This window comes from Mus musculus, chromosome 12 (genome assembly GCF_000001635.26).
Source record: "Mus musculus strain C57BL/6J chromosome 12, GRCm38.p6 C57BL/6J".
NCBI classification, from domain to species: Eukaryota; Metazoa; Chordata; class Mammalia; order Rodentia; family Muridae; genus Mus; species Mus musculus.
Genome location: NC_000078.6, coordinates 92,922,886 through 92,930,572, shown reverse-complemented (window position 1 = coordinate 92,930,572; position 7,687 = coordinate 92,922,886). Strand labels below are relative to the sequence as shown.

General features: G+C 34.8%; 1 pseudogene; it reads right to left on the bottom strand.

Moving 5' to 3' along the window:
- Nucleotides 1-7,298: 7,298 nt before the first annotated feature.
- On the bottom strand, nucleotides 7,299-7,413 carry Gm52021 (annotated as a pseudogene).
- Nucleotides 7,414-7,687: the final 274 nt, after the last annotated feature.

Here is a 7,687-nt window from a genome sequence, read left to right as displayed (position 1 = left end):
CTGGTTTATGGAAATAATGAGCTCATTTTTCCAGTCACACTGATCCAATCCACAAGTGCTCCATCCTCAAGAATTGATCATCTTAGAAACCTAATACCATTACATTAGGTATCTGTAATTACAACTTTGGAAGAAGGGTATATTCATTCTATAACAAACGTAGAATTCTCCATTTTAGTTTAACATTCCTGTTATGCAAAACTGTTGAGAACAATGAAAATAAGATAGGCATGATGACCCATTCAGTTCCTCTTGATGGTTCATGTTAATATTTAACTGGTAAGATTGAATACCATGTAGGACACAAACCTCTGGCAGATCTATGAGGAAGTTACTAAATTGCTTTACTTCAGATGGGAAAATTCACCATGGATGTGGGAAGAACCATTGCACAGGTTTGGGTCCCAGGTGGCATCCAAAGGAAAATGCAAGCTGAGAATCAGATTCCATCTCCTCTGCTTACTGCCTACCGATGTAATCAACTCGAATATCTGCTCCATATTCATGCTACTCTGACTTCCTCACCATGATGGGCTAATGTACCCTGAAACTCTAAGCCAAAGCAAACCCTTTCATCTGTTTCTTGGTTTTGGTGGGCATTTTCTATGAGGATAAGTAAAGCAACAAGCACAGTCAGTATTTGGGAGACATTGATTAAAAAAAGACTCCACAGGTTTGAGACCATATTGGTCGATATGGTGAGTTCAATGCTGACCATGAATTAACAGCTGGACTCTGACTCAAAGGCATAAAGTCAAATAAATAAAGCAAATGAAATGTGAGGGAGAACTTGAAGGTTCACAAAACTTCTGAGGTAGAAGCAATCTCTTTGGGAAGTGTATGTCTTCATCATAGTCCAGTAGAACTATGACACTGTAGAGTGTTGTTTTTTTTCTGTTTCCACAACATAGATTGTACCATGAGTTTGTCACCCTTTGTCGTGGTTTATTGATGTAATGTGGGAAAAAAACTATTGTGAAATTAAATTTCTTTCCTGATACTGGATTATTTGGGGGCTGATTAAGTATATAACATTCAATGTGGTGTTTTGTAGACACTAAAGTATTCATATAATTTTGATTTTGTTCTTAGAATCAAACTGTTATAACGTCTTATTGCTCTTAGAAGAAAATATAGAAGGAAGTGTCAAATAAATCATACATGTTTGTTTAATAAATACAACTATAAATAGGGTTATTAAATTTTAATTTATTAAAAGAACTATAGTAGCAAGAAATAAATCTATGGCAGAGGAAAGACTCTCTATGGTAAAGTGAGGGTTAGAACCTCTTAGCTATTTTGATAAAACAGTGCAGCAATGAGTTGAAAATAAATCCACATTGCTGTGTTTTATATTAAAATATATAGATGTCTCCGTCGATAGTATAACATTTTGTTATAGGTGTATTGTATTTATATTATTCCTTATGATTTTAAAATACAAGAATGTTTGTATTTCTCTTGTATTTGTCATTTTACTCAGTTATAACAATACCTGCCTATTGTATCTTAGATTTTTATTACTATAAACACCAAGAGCAAAAAGTAAGAATTAAAAAAAAACAAATAAAAATCCATAGAAATGCATATGTTTAAGCTGCAGAACAAACTGTAGGGCACTTAGTACACTAGGTTTTCAATGCGGGGAGTAGAATTATAATGTGGCTTAGCATATTTTCTAGGTTGTTTCAGTTTTGGCATTCCATTACATTTATGGTGCCTCAGTACCTTCAGAGGTATCAGGAAGGTAAAATTTACAGTATAGACATTTGAGTAAAGTCATTAAGGAGAATTAAAAGAGAAAATATCATGCATTAATCAATCTGTCACCAGTGAAAGAACGTCTTCGTTTTAAAGGCATTCCTCTGTCACACTCTTCAGGAATCATTTTTATTTGTCCAAAGACAAAAATAGGTTTTTAAAAATATGGTATTCTGATCATTCATAGAACACTGCAGATTTCCAAAATGATCAATGTCAGTTGAAGAAATGCTTTTTAAAATCCTGTACTTCTGGCCACCTCTGGTTTAACTCCAACTTCTCTGCTACGGCTGTTATGCAGATAGCTTTTAATTACAATATCTGGTAAAGATAGGATAAAATGTATGGTGAGTCATATCTAACAGCATGAAAAACAGAAAAACATTCCATTATATAATTCACAATTTTTGTTTTGCCCATAAAAGCTCCCGTTACATCATGCTGAGTGACCTTTTGAACAGTTCAAAAATAAAACTTCCTCATTTTACAAATACATTGACCCCCCTCATGTTATTGGTGTAAACACTGGCATGAACTTGAAAAAGAAAATGATTCAGAAACTAGACTGTTTTTCTTTTTCTCTGTTTCTCTCTCTCTGTTTCTCTCTCTGTCTTTCTCTCTCTGTCTGTATCTCTCTCTGTCTCTCTCTGTCTGTCTCTCTGTCTCTCTGTCTCTCTCTCTCTCTCTGGCTGTCTGTCTCTCTCTCTGTGTCTCTCTGTCTCTGTGTCTTTGTCTCTGTCTCTCTCTCTCTCTCTGTCTCTCTCTCTCTCAAAGAATATTGTCAGGCTCCTCTGCCATGATGGCATACAAAGTGGGAAGGAGTTGCTTTATGTCTCTGTTGCTGCTTTGCTCCTTTAGAGACCCGGGGGAAAATGTTACTGTGTTAGCACAACAATCCCCAGGAGCAGCTGGGAAAATAGTCTTAAGCCATCTGTCACCATGGTTAGGTCAAGTATTAGTTCCTTTAAACTTGCCAGCTAAGGCATGTCAGCAAGTCTGTATTTTTATAATTATGACTCTATATCATGCTCTGTATAATAAGGAGGAATGCTTTCCATATTGCCAATTTGGGCAAAACTTCAGGATTGCTCGCAGCTTCCCTGCAGGCTGTAAAATCTCAACAAGATGAGAGAGTCAAAAGCCAGCCTGTCACCTCCTTGAAGAAGATGGATGGAACTGTCAATATACCAATAAAGCAAAGGCAGGCTGATGCAAAGCAAGGGTGCCTGTGACAAGAATCTAGCTGTGGGAGTGACAGGGCAGAGAAGTCAATTCGGCAGCTTATTATAGCCAGTGTTGATAGCTGATATCATCATCAATACACAGAGACTGAGCCACCAGGGAACATTCATGGCCTTCAATCAGGAAACTCGGAGTGTGTAGCAGATGCAGTTCTGGGTCTCATCCTAGAAAAGTATCAATGTACTCTCCGTCCACTACAGACCTGTGCCCAGGGACTGGAAGGTCCAGTATGCACTTCATGATCAATACTTTTCTGACATAATTGCACAGGTAGTATACATGTTTGCTCATGCAACAACCAGGTTTCTTGGAATTTCCATGATTACACAATCAAAGATTGTGCTTTCAAACGTGGGCTTTCTGGGCTTGTCTTTCACAGACCATTATAGAAGTTTCTAATTCCCAGATCTTCTGGCTCTCTGCCAACAGACACTCTCTGCAGCTTCAATTGCCTCAGTCCATCTTCACTCTCCAGCTTTAACTTAAGCCTCAGGCTACATTGTTACATTTATTCAGTTGTTCCTTTTCTTACATTTAAGTCACTATTTGGTACATGGCTCAGAAGAAGTAAAGGTGAAGCTATATATGAATATAAGCTCACATTTGGTTAGTTATACCCATAGATCATGATTTTCCTCAAAGTACTGCTGTGATATGAATTTAATGTAAAGCCCCCACATTATGTGAGACCAACACAGTAATAACATGATAGTCATACAACTAATAGTCTATTACAATGATAGGATGGTGTCATCCAAACTGTAAAATTTTAACGAGCTCTTTGCATTTTCAACACCAACACCTATGCTTTATGATGATCTTTGCAAGTTTCAATGGTTCTACTCATTTTGCCCTCATCTCTTCCCTTTTCTCTTGCTATTTATAACTGCCGAAGCTCAATCTAATAACTAAAGCTATTAATACCGACTAGATTTGGTGACCTAAATTACTCCAGAATGCAAAACTACATAGTGAAATTCATCCCACCCACACCACCCCAAGATTGGAAGACATTCCTTGCTTATTTGTTAATATTTTCCAAGAACACTACATTTTGTCATAATTGAATTATTTGAAATATCAATAAGATACTTTCTTTTCATTTTTTGTTTATTGTGTGCAAGAGAGTGTGTGAGTGCATGTGTATGTGTGTGTGTGTGTGTGTGTGTGTGTGTGTGTCTGTGCTTAAGTTTGAGAAGCAAAAGAACCTTAAAGAACAGCTTTATGTGTGTTTTCATGGGTGTGTGTTTAATATTGAGAATCAGAAGAATATTAAAGCCAAATTTATGTTACTATGGAGATTGGTATGCTAGGAAATCAGGTTCTTACATTCATAAATAAATACAGAGGCAGATGCTCACAGCCAACCATTGGACTGAGCGTGGGGTCCCCGATGGAGGAGTTAGAGAAAGGACTGAATGAGCTGAAGAGGTTTACAACCCCATAGGAAGGACAACAACATCAACCAACTAGACCCTTCATAGCTCCCAGGGACTAATCAACCAACCAAGGAGTACTGATGACTCTGGCCCCATATGTAGCAGATGATGGCCTTCTCAAGCATCAATGGGAGGAGAGGTCCTTGGACCTATGAAGGATCAATAGATGTCCCAGTGCAGGGGAATTGAAGATGGGGAGGTGGAAGTGAGTGAGTGAGTGGATGAAGCAGAGGGAGGGGAATGGGATAGGGGATTTCCAGGAACAGCGGCAGAGCAGGAAAGAAGATAACCTTGGGAATGTAAATAAAGAAAATATCCAATAAAAAAAGAAAGTTTACCAAAAAAAAAAAAAAAAAACCAAATAAACAAGCAAACAAATGCCAGTGCAGTACTATGTCTTTGAAATTTATTTAAGCAAAGTAGTATGTAGAACTCTGTAGACTCTTCAAGGTAACGTAACTGTCTGATCTGTTTACACAACAAATCATATATTAATTATAATATAATATGCTAATCACATAATTAGCTATAATAGTAGATTGAGCAGACCAAATTCTTATATTTGACTATACTATTGTCCACTTCAATAAGTGGAATTAAATCTTAAACCACAGTAACTATTCAATAAGTTCTTTGTGTGCATTGACGAATAAACAGTCATAGGTAGCTAAAGGGCAAGAGAATTTCAAAACTTTGAATGAAAGCATGTAAATTAAATCATTGTCTCAGACATTATGTCAAAATCCAGTTATTTATTTTAAAGAACTCCAATATAAAGGGAGACAAAGTTTTAAGGGTCACATTAAATAAGGGACAGTAAATGTTCTCCTTAATAATTTAGCTACAAAAGTAATTATTATGATTTTGTAAACATGCATATTTCGTACTAAAACAAATCCAACAGCAGTTACAGCAAAAGTGATAAAAGGCTTTTATTCACCATGAAATAAGAATAAAACATTACTATGAACCAAACAGAATAACAATGAAATTGAAAACTCTCTTAAGATCAAAATAGCCAGAGATTTAAAAGAAAAGCTGAGAGCAACAAGAAACACAGATGAAAAATGTCTTTTCCACATAGGAGACTACTTATTACTTCTAAAACAAATTATAACTGTTCTGTTCAGAGTAGAAAGTAGAAATGCTCTCTACACTGGTAATGAAGTTTTGCTTTATAGTACACCAAAGTATGATGGATGGATCATACTTTCTGTTTATAGTTATTCTACTTAGAAAATTTCTCATAAATATTATAAAAGTAATCAAATATGTATATCGTCCATTATAGAGACACATGTATATTAATTTTAAATTATAATTGAAAAGTATATATAATCACAAAGTCTCAAAAATAAGGCAAGATATAGAAACAGTACCAGTGTTAGTTCTTGTTGATGTCATGTATAAGTTTTGTTGGATTCAGTGGTGGTTATGGTAGTATGTTTGTGTCATATCTTTGGTAGAAGGAATGAGAGAAAAACAATATTTGCATATATTTTTTCTAGGAAAGACTTTTTCTGATATCATCCAAGATATATTAAAATTGTATATCTTTCCATCCTATTTATTTTTTCAACTTCTCCAACATTGGGCAACATTAGTAGAAAAATAAAAATGGAACTCAAGCTTAAATTATGTTAAGGAGTAAATTTTATCCTCATCATTGTCATCATCGTCATCATCATCACTGTTTTTCACCCATATCTGTCCTGAACTTGCCCCTAAAGACTGAACTGTCCATCTATTCTGACATAGAGATAAGCCAAAGAAACCTATGTGATGAAAAGTATATGAAAGTCTGTCTTCTTACTTAGCCATGTGCTCTCCCGAAATTTCCCCTGACCTTCCCCAAGGGCAGTCTCAGTTGCATTTACAGTAGCATTTACGGTCAACTTCTTTGTTATATGGACTGTAAATCTTGGTGAAGAGGGTATTTCAGTACAGAGAGCAAAAGTAGGGAAAAAATAATCCAAAGGCAGTTTACTGAATTTCTATTTTTTTATATTTCTCTCTTTTAAGTATCTCAAGTCGCCTCATATAACATATTGATCAGAGTTACAGATAGAGTATGGAACAGGTGAAGATTAACATTAAAGCATTACAAGTAGAAGACTAAGAATTGTTTACCCTGGGACTAACGACTATGGAGTGAATTGATACAAGGCAAAAAGGCATCCCATTATCATATACTATATAAGGTTATTAAGTGGATAAATGGAAGGATTTTGGACTGATATGAGAATATATAGGGGGAATAAAAACAAAACAAACAAACAAAGCCAGAAATATCCTAGCAAAAATTGAAAATATTTAAATCATTGAAATAACAAACATCTGATCTAAAGGTAAAAATGACTTACAAAATGTATGGAAAAGTCACTAAGCCTATCAAAGTTGATGATTTCATAAAAGAAAAATGACATATTATAAAGGGTTAATAAATGGTACAGAGCCTTAGACATATGCAGATCTCTCTCTCTCTCTTTCTCTCTCTCCCTCTCTCTCTTGCTCTCGCTCTCTCTCTCTCTCTTGCTCTCTCTCTCATTCTCGCTCTCTCTTGTTTGTTTTGTGTGTGTATGTGAGAGAGGGAGAGAAATTCAGCACAAGTCAATGTGCGAATCAAATAAAAAGTATAGCAAATTCTTAGGGAAAAGTTAATTAACATATACAATGCCAACTCAGACATGACCCAGAAATTGAAATTATTAGTAAAAAACACTTCAGCATAGCTATAAAATTATGTTATATGAGGTAAGATGAACATTCTTGAAATGAATGACAAGGTCACAGTAGCATTTTTTGGCAGAAAACAGAAAAAAAAAGTATGAAGAACTAGACAGAAATATTAGGAATAAGAATTGCAATGTCAAAATTAAAGAAACATCAAAATAATGAAACCACTCACAAGTATCTCAATAGTCAAATTCAGATGCTACACTTGATCTTAGCCAAAAGGCCAAGAAGCAATAAATAGCCAAATTCAGAAATTAAATAAGATAGATGACAAAATAATTTGTTTAAAAGATGCTTATATATTATATAAATTAATTATCAAATCTGATCTAGTTTTATTACTACACAAAAAATTGGACTTAAAATTCACAAAAACCAAATAACTAAGATAAGAGTTATCCAAAGTATAGATATTTAATACAGGTGTTTAGAATGAGAAAAATATCAATTATAGAAAATGTCACACTATAGAAATGTGAATATGTGAACATTCAATAGCAAAGCTTCAA